This window comes from Eretmochelys imbricata, chromosome 28 (genome assembly GCF_965152235.1).
Source record: "Eretmochelys imbricata isolate rEreImb1 chromosome 28, rEreImb1.hap1, whole genome shotgun sequence".
NCBI lineage: Eukaryota > Metazoa > Chordata > Testudines > Cheloniidae > Eretmochelys > Eretmochelys imbricata.
The window spans coordinates 1,147,910-1,162,740 of NC_135599.1; the positions used below are offsets into that span (position 1 = coordinate 1,147,910).

The 14,831-nt window shown below is 57.8% G+C and overlaps 2 non-coding genes across 2 annotated transcripts; one reads left to right on the top strand and one right to left on the bottom strand.

Annotated features, from left to right (window-relative positions):
• The first annotated feature begins 7,526 nt into the window (after positions 1-7,526).
• TRNAG-GCC (transfer RNA glycine (anticodon GCC)) lies at positions 7,527-7,597 on the top strand. Its single transcript has one exon. It is a non-coding gene; the product is annotated as a tRNA-Gly (tRNA).
• Positions 7,598-9,704: 2,107 nt separating this feature from the next.
• On the bottom strand, positions 9,705-9,775 carry TRNAG-GCC (transfer RNA glycine (anticodon GCC)). The gene has a single exon. It is a non-coding gene; the product is annotated as a tRNA-Gly (tRNA).
• Between the last annotated feature and the right edge of the window lie 5,056 nt (positions 9,776-14,831).

The following is a 14,831-nucleotide window of genomic DNA, read 5'->3' on the forward strand; positions in this document are numbered from 1 at the left end:
TCACCCCCCCCCCCCGCTGATCCCCAAACACTCCGCCCGATACATGCAGCCCCTCGGGCCCCCCCACATACCCTGCCCTATACCTGCACCCCCCCCCGCTGACTCCCAAATACCCCGCCCGAGACCTGCACCCCCCCGGCCCCCCCCAAATACCCCGCCCGAGACCTGAACCTCCCCGGGCCCCCCAAATACCCCGCCCGAGTCCTGCACCCCCCGGGACCCCCCAAATACCCCACCCGAGACCTGCACCCCCCCGGGCTCCCCCAAATACCCCGCCCAAGACCTGCACCCCCCCGGCCCCCCAAATACCCCGCCTGAGTCGTACACCCCCCGGCCCCCCCAAATACCCCGCCCCAGTCCTGCACTCCCCGCTCCCCAATACCCCGCCCGAGACCTGCACCCCCTTGGTCCCCCCAAATACCCCGCCCGAGTCCTGCACTCCCCGCTCCCCAAATACCCTGCCCGAGTCCTGCACCCCCCACCGCTGATCCCCAAACACTCCGCCCAATACCTGCACCCCCACCGGGCCCGCCCAAATACCCTGCCCGAGTCCTGCACCCCCCGGGGCCCCCCCAAATACCCCGCCCGAGACCTGTACCCCCCCGGGCTCCCCCAAATACCCCGCCCGAGACCTGCACACACCCCCGCTGACCCCCAAATACTCTGCCCGAGGCCTGCACCCCCCCACTCCCCAAATACCCCACCCAGGAGCTGCTCCCCCCCGCTGCGCCCCAAATACAGCCCCCTAGACTCCCCCGCTGACCCCCAAATAACCCAGCCTGGACCTCCCCCCAAATACCCCGTCCGAGACCTGCCCCCCCCTTCTCCCAAATACCCCCCCGGGAGCTTCACCCCACTGTCTCCCAAATACTCGCCCGAGACCTGCAACCCCGCGCTGCCCCCCAATACCCCACCGGGGAGATTCACCCCCCTCTATCCCCTAAATAACCCCCCGCCCGCCCCCCCCCAACCCCTGCTCCCCCTACCGGCCTCCTCCCCGCCCCCCGCAGGACCCCGCGGGCGCTCCCGGGCACCCCACCCATCCCCGGGGGCCCCAGCTCACCTTCCTCAGCGCGGCGGGTTCCGAGCCGCCCTTGGTCACCATGTGGCCCCGAGCCCTGCTCCTTGTCCGGGAGAAACAAAGGCTCTGGCGCGTAGCCAGCCCCTCTTTTATACCCCCCCGCCCGCCTCCCCACCCCCCAGGTGCCCAGCGAGCCGGCCGGGCCCCTCCCTCCCCAGCCGCCCCCCCCCCCCCCGACACCTGCCCCCCTCCCCTCCACCCACCCACCACCCTTTGCTGTTGGCTGGGGTTGTTTTGGCTCCAAGCTGCTAAAATCCCCCGGGGTGTGAAGAGCAAATTGACCCCGGGTCTGGCACCGGCCGGGCGCCCCCTCCCCTTCCCCCCGGGCTCGGGGCTGGGGCCTGGAGGAGAGAGGGGGGCGCATGTTGTCACCTATGTGCATGGCAAGGACGCCTGGCAGTGGGCGCAGGGTGCCGAACCCATGGCACGGACGCTTGGTACCAAGCGCATGGCGCGGACGCCTGGCAAAGGGCGCAGGGTGCCGAACCCATGGCACGGACGCTTGGTGCCGAGCGCATGGCGCGGACGCCTGGCAGCGGGCGCAGGGTGCCGAGCGCATGGCACGGACGCCTGGCAGTGGGCGCAGGGTGCCAAGCGCCTGGCACGGACGCCTGACAAAGGGCGCAGGGTGCTGAGCGCCTGGCACGGACGCCTGGCAAAGGGCGCAGGGTGCTGAGCGCCTGGCACGGATGCCTGGCAGTGGGCGCAGGGTGCCGAGCGCATGGCACGGATGCCTGGCAGTGGGCGCAGGGTGCTGAGTGCATGGCACGGATGCCTGGCAGCGGGCGCAGGGTGCCGAGCGCCTGGCATGGACCCTGGCAGTGGGCGCAGGGTGCCGAGCGCCTGGCATGGACCCTGGCAGCGGGCGCAGGGTGTGAGCGCCTGGCAAGGACGCCTGGCAGCGGGCGCAGGTTGCCGAGCGCCTGGCATGGACCCTGGCAGTGGGCGCAGGGTGTGAGCGCCTGGCATGGACCCTGGCAGCGGGCGCAGGGTGCTTGCGCCTGGCATGGACCCTGGCAGCGGGCGCAGGTTGCCGAGCGCCTGGCATGGACCCTGGCAGCGGGCGCAGGGTGTGAGCGCCTGGCAAGGACGCCTGGCAGCGGGCGCAGGGTGTGAGCGCCTGGCATGGACCCTGGCAGCGGGCGCAGGGCGCCGAGCGCCTGGCATGGACCCTGGCAGCGGGCGCAGGGTGTGAGCGCCTGGCATGGACCCTGGCAGCGGGCGCAGGGTGCCGAGCGCCTGGCATGGACCCTGGCAGCGGGCGCAGGTTGCGAGCGCCTGGCATGGACCCTGGCAGCGGGCGCAGGGTGCTGAGCGCCTGGCATGGACCCTGGCAGCGGGCGCAGGGTGTGAGTGCCTGGCATGGACCCTGGCAGCGGGCGCAGGGTGCCGAGCGCCTGGCATGGACCCTGGCAGCGGGCGCAGGGTGTGAGCGCCTGGCATGGACCCTGGCAACGGGCGCAGGGCGCTGAGCGCCTGGCATGGACCCTGGCAGCGGGCGCAGGGTGTGAGCGCCTGGCATGGACCCTGGCAGCGGGCGCAGGGCGCCGAGCGCCTGGCATGGACCCTGGCAGCGGGCGCAGGTTGCCGAGCGCCTGGCATGGACCCTGGCAGCGGGCGCAGGGTGTGAGCGCCTGGCATGGACCCTGGCAGCGGGCGCAGGGTGCCGAGCGCCTGGCATGGCCCTGGCAGTGGGCGCAGGGTGTGAGCTCCTGGCATGGACCCTGGCAACGGGCGCAGGGTGTGAGCGCCTGGCAAGGACCCTGGCAGCGGGCGCAGGGTGCCGAGCGCCTGGCATGGACCCTGGCAGTGGGCGCAGGGTGTGAGCGCCTGGCATGGACCCTGGCAGTGGGGTGCAGGGTGTGAGCGCCTGGCATGGACCCTGGCAGCGGGCGCAGGGTGCCGAGCGCCTGGCATGGACCCTGGCAGTGGGCGCAGGGTGTGAGCGCCTGGCATGGACCCTGGCAACGGGCGCAGGGTGTGAGCGCCTGGCAAGGACCCTGGCAGCGGGCGCAGGGTGTGAGCGCCTGGCATGGACCCTGGCAGCGGGCGCAGGGTGTGAGCGCCTGGCATGGACCCTGGCAGCGGGCGCAGGGTGTGAGCGCCTGGCATGGACCCTGGCAGTGGGCGCAGGGTGTGAGCGCCTGGCAAGGACGCCTGGCAGCGGGCGCAGGGTGTGAGCGCCTGGCAAGGACCCTGGCAGCGGGCGCAGGGTGCGAGCGCCTGGCATGGACCCTGGCAGCGGGCGCAGGGTGTGAGCGCCTGGCATGGACCCTGGCAGCGGGCGCAGGGTGCCGAGCGTGGCCCAGGGCGCACGCGACAGATGTGTCTGCGCTGGGAGGGGGCACAGCTGGTGCCTTTAGGAAACTGGGGGGGGGGGTGTTATGAGTAGGGAGGGGACACACGGGAAGTGGGGAGGGGGAGAATGCCGGTCCAAGATGGGCGGGGAGGGGCTGGCCCGAAGGACCCCCTGCGAGGAGGGAGCCCAACGGCGGAGGGGAATGGAAAGAGGGAAGGGGGGCAGGAATGCGTGGGGGAGTGGGGGGCAGGAGTGGGTGCGTGGGGGAGAGGGGGGCAGGAGTGGGTGCATGGAGAGGGGGGCAGGAGTGGGTGCGTGGGGGGAGAGGGGGGCAGGAGTGGGTGCGTGGAGGTGGAGGGGGGAGGCTGGAAGGAAGTGGTGAGGGTCAAGGAACATTGATTTCTGCCCCCCAGCCCAGCCCAGCCCAGCCCAGGGGCTCATCCGTCTGTCCCCCGTGGAGCCGCCCGGCTGGGTCCAGCCCCAGCCACCAGGGGGCGGTTTTTGGTGGGGGGCAATGGCCCGAAATGTGCTGCTTTCCCCGTGGAGACGAAGTTTCTCCCGTGTGTGTGTTGTGTGCTGCCCCCTGCTGGAGAGGACGAGCCGGGCCGTCGGGGTGGGGGTGAGGGTCGGGGGGAGCCGTTACCATCTGGCATCCGGCCTTTGGTTCCCTCTTCTTAAAAAGCCACGATAGAGAGAATGGTCACACAGGGGTTAAACAGACAGGGAGAAATAGGCAGGGAGATGTAATCCTTAGGTTAGACATTAGAGAGATAGATAGAGGGGGATAGATAGATAGAAGGGGTGGATGGGGATAGATAGATAGATAGATAGATAGATAGATAGATAGATAGATAGATAGATAGCTAACAGAAGGGATCATGGATAGTCTAGGGACACGAGGGCTGGGGAGATGATGTGTACGGGGGGCATGGGAGGATAGACAGAGAGAGGGAGGTGTATGGGGATGGATAGAGAGAGGGTGTGTAGATAGATAGATAGATGGAGTGTATAAGGATAGATAGATACATAGATGGGGGGTTGGATGGATGGGGGGATGGATGGATGGGAGGTGTATGGGGATGGATGGATAGATGGGGAACGGATGGATGGATGGATGGGGGTGTACGAGGCTGGAAGTTTGGATAGATGGGGTGGATGGGGATGGATGGATGGGGTGGATGGGGATGGATGGAGAGAGGGGGTGTATGGGGATAGATAGATAGATAGATAGATAGATAGATAGATAGATAGATAGAGGGGGTGGAGGGGATGGATGGATGGATGGATAGATAGAGGGGGTGAATGGGGATGGATGGATGGATGGTTAGAGGGGGTGTATGCGGATAGATAGATAGATAGATAGATAGATAGATAGATAGATAGATAGATGGGGTGGAGGGGATGGGCGGATGGATGGATAGATAGAGGGGGTGTATGGGGATGGATGGATGGATGGGAGGTGTACGGGGATGGATGGATGGATAGAGGGGGTGTATGGGGATGGATGGATGGATGGGAGGTGTACGGGGATGGATGGATGGATAGAGGGGGTGTATGGGGATGGATGGATGGATGGGGGGTGTACAGGGATGGATGGATGGATAGAGAGGGTGGATGGGAATTGATGGGTGTGACGGTCAGAAGCAAAAAGCCTGCCCTGGGAAAATCCCTTTTCTTTCTCACCTGCAGCTTCCTGGGGCGCTGATGGGGCTGGGACAGCCGGTGTCCTGGCCCAGGAGGTGTTGGGGGAAGTTCTCACACTTCAGCTCAAAGCTGGAGATGCCATATGGGTTTTTATGGCTTGAGAAATCCCAGCAGCCCGGAATTAACGTGCCTGAAACGGATGGCTGCTAACTGCGGGTTGGGAGGGGGGGGTCTACCCCAGCTCTGACACCTGGAGAACAGAAGGGAGCATGGATAGTCTGGGGACGCCAGGGCTGGGGAGATGATGTGTTTGGGGGGCATGGGTGGATAAACAGAGAGGGAGTTGTATGGGGGTAGATAGAGAGAGGGTGTGAAGGGTGGATAGATAGATAGAGGGTGTTTATGGGGCTGGATGGATGGATGGCTAGAGGGGGGTACGGGGATGGACAGATAGAGGGTGTGTAGGGGAATGGGTAGAAAGAGGCAGTTTATGGGAAAGGGTGCATGGATGGCTTGAAAGAGGGGGCCTGAGGATGTGTGGGTAGATAGGTAGCAGGGGTGTATGGGGATGGGTGAATGGGGTGGCCTGAGGATGTGTGGGTAGACAGGTAGTCAGGGTGTATGGGGGGCCTGAGGATGTGTGGGTAGACAGGTTGCGGGGGTGTATGGGGATGGGAGGATGGGGGAGCCTAAGGATGTGTGGGTAGACAGGTAGCAAGGGTGTATGGGGGGCCTGAGGATGTGTGGGTAGACAGGTTGCGGGGCTATATGGGGATGGGAGGATGGGGTGGCCTGAGGATGTGTGGGTAGACAGGTTGCGGGGGTGTATGGGGATGAGTGAATGGGGGGGCCTGAGGATGTGTGGGTAGACAGGTTGCGGGGGTGTATGGGGATGAGTGAATGGGGGGGCCTGAGGATGTGTGGGTAGACAGGTTGTGGGGGTGTATGGGGATGAGTGAATGGGGGGGCCTGAGGATGTGTGGGTAGACAGGTTGCGGGGGTGTATGGGGATGAGTGAATCGGGGAGCCTGAGGATGTGTGGGTAGACAGGTTGCGGGGGTGTATGGGGATGAGTGAATGGGGGGGCCTGAGGATGTGTGGGTAGACAGGTTGTGGGGGTGTATGGGGATGAGTGAATGGGGGGGCCTGAGGATGTGTGGGTAGACAGGTAGCGAGGGCGTATGGGGGACCTGAGGATGTGTGGGTAGACAGGTTGCAGGGCTATATGGGGATGGGAGGATGGGGTGGCCTGAGGATGTGTGGGTAGACAGGTTGCGGGGGTGTATGGGGATGGGAGGATGGGGGGGCCTGAGGATGTGTGGGTAGACAGGTAGCGAGGGTGTATGGGGGACCTGAGGATGTGTGGGTAGACAGGTTGCGGGGGTGTATGGGGATGAGTGAATGGGGGGGCCTGAGGATGTGTGGGTAGACAGGTAGCGAGGGCGTATGGGGGACCTGAGGATGTGTGGGTAGACAGGTTGCGGGGCTATATGGGGATGGGAGGATGGGGTGGCCTGAGGATGTGTGGGTAGACAGGTTGTGGGGGTGTATGGGGATGAGTGAATGGGGGGGCCTGAGGATGTGTGGGTAGACAGGTAGCGAGGGCGTATGGGGGACCTGAGGATGTGTGGGTAGACAGGTTGCGGGGCTATATGGGGATGGGAGGATGGGGTGGCCTGAGGATGTGTGGGTAGACAGGTAGCGAGGGCGTATGGGGGACCTGAGGATGTGTGGGTAGACAGGTTGCGGGGGTGTATGGGGATGAGTGAATGGGGGGGCCTGAGGATGTGTGGGTAGACAGGTAGCGAGGGCGTATGGGGGACCTGAGGATGTGTGGGTAGACAGGTTGCGGGGCTATATGGGGATGGGAGGATGGGGTGGCCTGAGGATGTGTGGGTAGACAGGTAGCGAGGGCGTATGGGGGACCTGAGGATGTGTGGGTAGACAGGTTGCGGGGGTGTATGGGGATGAGTGAATGGGGGGGCCTGAGGATGTGTGGGTAGACAGGTAGCGAGGGCGTATGGGGGACCTGAGGATGTGTGGGTAGACAGGTTGCGGGGCTATATGGGGATGGGAGGATGGGGTGGCCTGAGGATGTGTGGGTAGACAGGTAGCGAGGGCGTATGGGGGGCCTGAGGATGTGCGGGTAGACAGGTAGTGGGGGTGGATGGATCCCATCGATGATCATGTGACAAAAATTAGCCGGCAGGTCATAAAAAAGATCCGGAAAGAGCTCAAGATAGAAACTCTTGTGAGCTAAGTCGATGGATCTAGGTTCTCACCCCGCGTAACGTTCTCTCGGCAGCCCTTCTCTGGGGCATGTTTCTCCCTTACCCGGGGCCCACTCTCCAGCTGTCTGGGGCAGATGTTGGGGGTGGGGGGCAGCAGAGCTGGTAACACAACCCTGTGCACTGAAAGCGGAGAACTGGGACAGCTGTGGAGAGCCAGATGTTGAAACATCTGCAAGGGGGGTTAGGCAGGTAGGGAAAAGATCTGGCAGCTGCATTGGTGGTTCAGTGGTAGAATTCTCGCCTGCCACGCGGGAGGCCCGGGTTCGATTCCCGGCCAATGCAACCAAGTAGTTTTTGGTTGGTTTTCTGCTTTCCCCAATATAGTGCATCCCCGGCAGAGAGTCAACAGCAATGTCCATCCTCCGCTCTCATCCTTCTTCTTTCCCACGGCGATGGGGTGACCAGAGAGCAAGGGTGAAAAATCCAGGGATGGGGAGCGTTTCATTGCCTGTATAAAACAAAACCCCTAATATAGGGACGGTCCCGTTAATATCAGGGCTTCTGCTCACCCTATCTGGCATGAGCCAAACCGCAAAAGTGATGGCGGGACACAGATTGGCTCTTAAGGTTCCCGCACCCTCTATCTATCCATCCCCACACACCCCATCCATCCATCCATGCACACATTCCCATAAATACCCTGCATCTATCCAGCCCAGAGCCCGGGGGATAGCCATGGGAATGGATGAACCTAAACTGGGCAATTGTCCATGATGTGCCACTCGTCCCGATTGTCATTACACAGGGTGGCTAAGTCTGTTTGGCCCATCTTATCCCAGCCTGGTTTCCCATCTTGTTGCCCTTCTGGGTGACGCAGGCCTGGGGCCTCCCACATCCCCGCAGGGCTCCCATTTCTCCAGGCTTCTCAGCTGGCTGCTACAGCCATGTTCTCTTATTATTCTCATCATCATTGTTGGGGGTAGGGAGGGGGAGTCTGGGTGATTTCGGTCAAGGCTCCTTGCCTCCCTGGCCCCTGTTTCTCTCCCTCACCACCCCCAACCAGCGAGAAACACACGGAAAGATCTAACAGGCCTAAAATCTTTCTCCCCCCTCCCTCCATTGGTAGACCACATGGGTGACAATCCAGGTCATCGGAGGGGGCGCAGCGCTGTGGTCAAGAGGCAAGGAGCATGGTGGGCCTGGGGTGCTCACGTCAATGGGGGGGGAGGCAGTGGGAGCGGGGGTGCATGTGTGGAGGGGCCGGGGGAGACAACAGGGGCCAAAGGGGATGGGTTGGGATGGATGGAGTGGCAGCAGGAGCCTGGGGATGCCAAAATACAAGTTCATCCAGAGTGCCATTTTCCCTAAGGCTGGCCCTGCTTCCCTCCCATCAATTGCTTCCTGAGGAAAACTTGATTGGAACAAGGCTGGTGGGAGCTGGTTTTCTTTCCGTCACCCACATGCTCCACATCAAGTTTCTACAGCCAGACCCTGTGGGCCCAAGTTGGAGGGGGTATCTCTGGAGGGGATATTCGGGTAGGGCAGGGCCCTATTCCTGTGGGGTGAGCCTGGGTACCCTACACATAGACACTCTCAGCTAATCTTTGCAATCCCCCATCCCGGGAACTCCAGCAGCAGTTTCCCGATTTCCCCCCACCCCAGCCCCCAGCCCCCAGCCCCCAGTTCCCAGGTGGGAGCCTAGGAACGCCTGCCAGGGGTGTGTGTGTCAATTCCCCTCCTTTCATCCAGCCGATGAAAGTGATAAGATTGCGCCAAAGCACCCCAGTCTCCACACCTGAAGCCATCAAGGGAGGCAGGGAGGAGTATCATTTGCTATGGGTCAAAGGGGGGCTGTTGGACCCCCCCAGCCCTTGGTTCATCTCCCCCACCCCAAAAAACAACAACAACTTTTCATCGGTCTATCTTGCCCTCCCCCCAGGTCTTTACAGGACGTGATATAATGACCGGTAATATCGATATCCTGACACAACTTGCCCCCCTTCACCACCCAGGAATTTTTCTGAATTAATGCGAAGGCCAGTTTGGAGCAATTCTGTCACTGTGAGTGAGTGAGAAACAAAGGAAGGAAGGAAGGAGGGAAGGAAGGAAGAACGAAAAAAGAGAAAATCTAAAAGAAAGAAAGAAAGAAAGAAAGAAAGAAAGAAAGAAAGAAAGAAAGAAAGAAAGAAAGAAAAAATCCCATTAAAAAAAGAAAGACAAAATCTAAGAAAGAAAGAAAACCCAGGAAAGAAAGGAAAAAAGAAAGAAAGAAAGTGCAGGCCCAGAGTGAGAGGCAGAGGAGAGGGGTGTGAGGAAGAGGAAGGAAAAGGGGAAGACAAGAGCCAGCCCCCAGGTTCACTGACCCAGCCCCTGAGATTCAAACTCTTCCCTGTGGCCTGCTCCACAAAAGGGGCAGGGGGTGGAAATGAAGCCAAAAAAAACCCCACTGTGCATTGGCCGGGAATCGAACCCGGGCCTCCCGCGTGGCAGGCGAGAATTCTACCACTGAACCACCAATGCTACGGCTGAAGGGGCCTCCAGGGCCTTCCCCTGACAGATGTTCTCACATCTGCCGGCCTCCAGCTCTTGCATATTTCTGCCTGCAGGGCGTGCAAGGCACTGCCTTCTCTGATGCTGCTCCCCTCCGCTGGGCTGTCCTCCCAGGAACAGCGTCTCTCTGTGTGTCTCTGTGTGTGTGTGTGAGAGAGAGAGAGAGACAGGCAGAGAGCAGCAGGAAATGGGAACAGAGTGAGGGCTACATACAGCAATGACAGTGGCCTGGTCTACACTACCAGGCTGGGTTCAATTCAGCCGCGTTAAGTTGATTTTAAAATGACTGCGTCCATGCAACCGACCCCGGTCCGTTGACCTTAAAATCCACTGCTGTACTCCTCCCCGACAAGGGGAGTAGTGCTAAAATCGACCTTGCTGGGTCAAATTTGGGGTAGTGCGGATACAAATCGATGGTATTGGCCTCCAGGACCTATCCCAGTGTGACCGCTCTGGACAGCACTTTCAACTACCCCACCACTGTCCCTGGACACCTGCAAGGGGGGAGTCTCATGCATCAGGGAGGAGGATTTTGGGGATGAGGGGGAGGAAGAGAATGAGCAGCAGGCAGGCGGTGAATCCGTTCTCCCCAGCAGCCAGGACCTTTTCATCACCCTGAAGCCAATACCCTCCCAAGGCAGGATCCCCGACCCTGAAGCCGGAGAAGGCACCTCTGGTGAGTGCAGCTTTGTAACTACAGTACAGGGTTTAAAAGCAATAGTGTTTAATGTCTGATTTGCCCTGAAGAATTGGTACAGCTAAGGGAAAAGTCTGTTCACATGTCTGGGGATGGAGCGGGAACCCGCCAGGGACATCTCCATGAAGCTCTCCTGGATGTATCCTGAATGCCTTTGCAGAAGGTTTCTGGGGAGGGCTGCCTTATTTTGTCCTCCACAGTAGGACACTTTACCACACCAAGCCAGTAGCAAGTAGTCTGGAATCATTGCAGCACAAAGCATGGCAGCTAATGGTCCTGAGTTTTGGTCGCATTCAAGCCACATTCGGTCTTTGTCTTTCTGTGTAAGCCTCAGGAGAGTGATATCATTCATGGTCACCTGTTTGAAATAGAGGAATTTTTGTAAGGAACAGTAAAAGGACACAGCTCCTGCTGTTTGCGCTTGGCTAAAAGGGATCATCCTGGAGAATAGCCACACGGTGGGGTGGGGGGAGGTGTGTGCTGCACATCCACCCGAAAACCACAGCCCCTCCTTTTAAATGTGAAACCCAACCCGTTGCTTGCTATGGGAAAGGAGGGCGCTGCATTGTGAAACTATTCCCACATGTTATGCATAAGAAGCCAACCCCGCGTACCCTGAGCCTTACCATGGCTGCCTGGAAACTGAATTCTGCTGCCCACCTGTGTGTGATGTGTCACCATACCGGCAGGCATGCAATATAAAAGGCAAAATGTGACCTTGTACCTAAAGCACATGTGCCGTCTGCTGAGAATTGCTTGATTCACTGTGAAAGAGTCTCCCTTTTGTTCTCCAAAATGTATCACCTTAAATTTTACTCTCCCTTTTTATCTCCCCCCAGGTGCAAATGTTTTTACACTCCCGCTATCATCTCTGTCCCTGAGATTATCATAGATTAGAAGGCGAAAAAAACGCACTCGAGATGCCATGTTTGCCAAGCTCATGCAGTCCTCCCCCACTGATAGGGCACAGCTGAATGCATGGAGGCATTCAGTGTTAGAGGCCAGGTAAGCATGAAGTGAGCGTGACGCATAGAGGCAGAAGCGCAAAACGTGGAGGCAGGAGGTGATGCTGAGGCTAATGGGAGAGTAAACGGACATGATGAAGCATCTGGTGCAGCTGCAGGAAAGCCAACAGGAGCATAGACCCCCACTGCATCCATTGTATAACAGCCTGCCCTCCTCCCTGAGTTCCATAGCCTCCTCATCCAGACGCCCACGAATGCGGGTGAGTAGGTTCCGGGCACCCAGCCAGTGCACTCCAGAGGATGATACATACAACAAAAGGCTGTCATTCAAACAGTTTGATTTGTAGTGTGGCAACAAAAAGCAATGTGGCCTTGTCCTTCCCTCCTCCCCCACCTCACTTGGACTATCTTGTCAGTTATCTCACTTTTTTTTAATTAATAAAGAGAGAATGCATGGTTTCAAAACAATAGCTACTTTATTTTGAAGGCAGGAGGGAGGGTGGTTTTGTTACAGGGAATTAAAATCAGACAAGGGGGGTGGGTTTGCATCAAGGAGAAACACACACAACGGTCACACTGTAGCCTGGCCAGTCATGAAACTGGTTTTCAAAGCCTCTCTGATGCGCAGCTTGCCTAGCTGTGCTCTTCTAATCGCCCTGGTGTCTGGATGCTCAAAATCGGACGCCAGGCAATTTGCCTCAACCTCCCACCCCACCATAAACGTCTCCCCCTTACTCTCACAGGTATGATGGAGCACACAGCAAGCAGCAATAACAATGGGAATGTTGGTTGCTCTGAGGTCTAACCTAGTCAGCAAACAGCGCCAGTGTGCTTTTAAATGTCCAAATGCACATTCTACCACCATTCTGCCCTTGCTCAGCCTATAGTTGAACTGCTCCTTACTACTGTCCAGGCTGCCTGTGTACGGCTTCATGAGCCATGGAAGCAAGGGGTAGGCTGGGTCCCCAAGGATAATTATTGGCATTTCAACACCCCCAGTGGTAATTTTGTGGTCTGGGAAGTAAGTCCCTTCTTGCAGCTGCTCGAACAGCCCGGAGTTCCTAAATATGCAAGCGTCATCCCACGGTGATGTCGGTGAGACGTCCCTTGTGATCCACCAGAGCTTGCAGCACTATTGAAATCCTCCTCATGCTGATGCCTCTTAGCCCAGTTCTGCATATACTCCAGGATAATGTGAGAGGTGTTTACAGTGCTCACAACAGCAGCGGTGACAGTGAGCTGAGCGGGTTCCATGCTTACCGTGGTATGGCGTCTGCATGGAAAAAAGGCGCGAAACGATTGTCTGCTGTTGCTTTCACGGAGGGAGGGGCGGCTGATGACATGTACCCAAAACCACCCTCAACAATGTTTTTGCCCCATCAGGCACTGGGAGCTTAATCCAGAATTCCAATGGGCGGCGGAGACTGCGGGAACTGTGGGATAACTACCCACAGTGCACCCCTCTGTAAGTCGACACTAGCCACGGTAGTGAGGACACACTCTGCTGACTTAATGTGCTTAGTGTGGACATATGCAATTGACTGTCTAAAATCAATTTCTAAAAAGTGACATCTATAAAATTGACCTAATTTTGTAGTGTAGACATACTTAATGGTTAGAAACTGTCAGGGCTGGGGGAAGGGTGTCCCCCTCATTTGAGAGGTCCCCTAGAACAATGGAGGCTGAATTTGAGTGATCCATCCCCTGTTGTCCAGTCTCAGCATCTGGCAGACAGAAATTTGTGAACATGGGACACTCTGACCATCTTGGCTAACAGCCATTGATGGACCTATCCTCCAGGAACTTATATATATATTTGAACCCAGTTATATTTCTGGTCTTCACAACGTCCCTTGGCAACTCAGGGGTGGCGCCTGCCATCAGTATGGCAGGAGGCCATGCACCCACCTCAGCGCCCACTGTTCCTACACATGGCATCAGTACACAGGGCTTGAGGCGAACAGCTGGGCGGAGAGGTAGCAGCAGGGTGATGGATGCTGTAGGACCAGCAGCATCTGTCAAGCTGCTCATCCCTGCGGCCCTGAACAGCTGAACAGAGATTAAAAAGTCTGGGGCTTTTCCCCTTGGAACTGAGACAACTGAGAGGAGATATGACAGAGGTCTATAAAATCGTAACCAGTGTGGAGAAAGTGAACAAAGGAGGGTTATTTACCCCGTCACATAACACAAAAAGCTGGGGTCACCCAAAGAAATTAATAGGCAGCAGATATAAAACAAACAAAAGGAAGTATTTCTTCACACAACGCACCATCAACCTGTGGAACTCCTTGCCAGGGGATGTTGTGAAGGGCCATACATAGAACTGGGTTAAAAAAAGCCTTAGAGACATTCAGGGAGAAGAGATCCAGCTATTAGCCAAGATGGGCAGGGAGTCAACCCCATGCTCTGAGTGTCCCTAGCCTCTGTTTGCCAGAAGCTGGGAATGGCTGACGGGATGGATCACTCAATGATGACCTGTTCTCTCCCTCTGGGGCATCTGGCATTGGCCACTGTCAGAAAACAGGATACTGGGCTAGATGTATGTTTGGTCTGACCCAGAATTGCCATTCTTATGACCCCTCCACCACTTCCTCCCCCGCCAAACCCTCCAGGGCCCACTGAATTGGGATCCTGCATCCACCCCTGATTCTAACCCTTCTTATTGGTTGAAGACCAGGTGTCGTGTCATGTCATCAGCGTTGGCGTCCCTTCTTCGGTTGCACCATGCAATAAAGGCAGCATCAGTTACATGACTCATTGTGTTGTCTCGCTCTGTGGCATGTGTTTTTCTCCTTGGCGCCCGGCACTCTTCTGTGTCTCGCATCGTTCCGTGCCTGCATTGCCGGGTTGGGTATAATGCTGTCGTGCAGAGATGTGTTACGGGGGAAGGTTATTTGTCAAGCCATACATACTTCATCGCTCACATGTTCTCGAGTCTCTTTTCGTTTGGTGTCTTTCGCCATTCCCGCTCATGAAAGAGCATGTGGTAATTGCATTTTATTATCATCATTTTGGGGCGGCGGGGGAGCCTGAGTGATTTCAGTTAAAGCGATTTGCCACCTAGCCCCCCATGTCTCTCAGAATGTTGGGAATCATTAAGAAAGGGATAGAAAATAAGACAGAAAATATAATATATAAATATATATAAATATAAATATATACATCCATGGTACGCGCACTTCTTGAATACTGTGTGCAGATGTGGTCAGCCCATCTCATAAAAGATATATTTGGAATTGGAAAAGGTTCAGAAAAGGGCAACAAAAATGATTAGGGGCATGGAACGGCTTCCATATGAGGAGAGATTAATAAGACTGGGGCTTTTCAGCTTGGAAAAGAGACAACTAAGGGAGGATATGCTAGA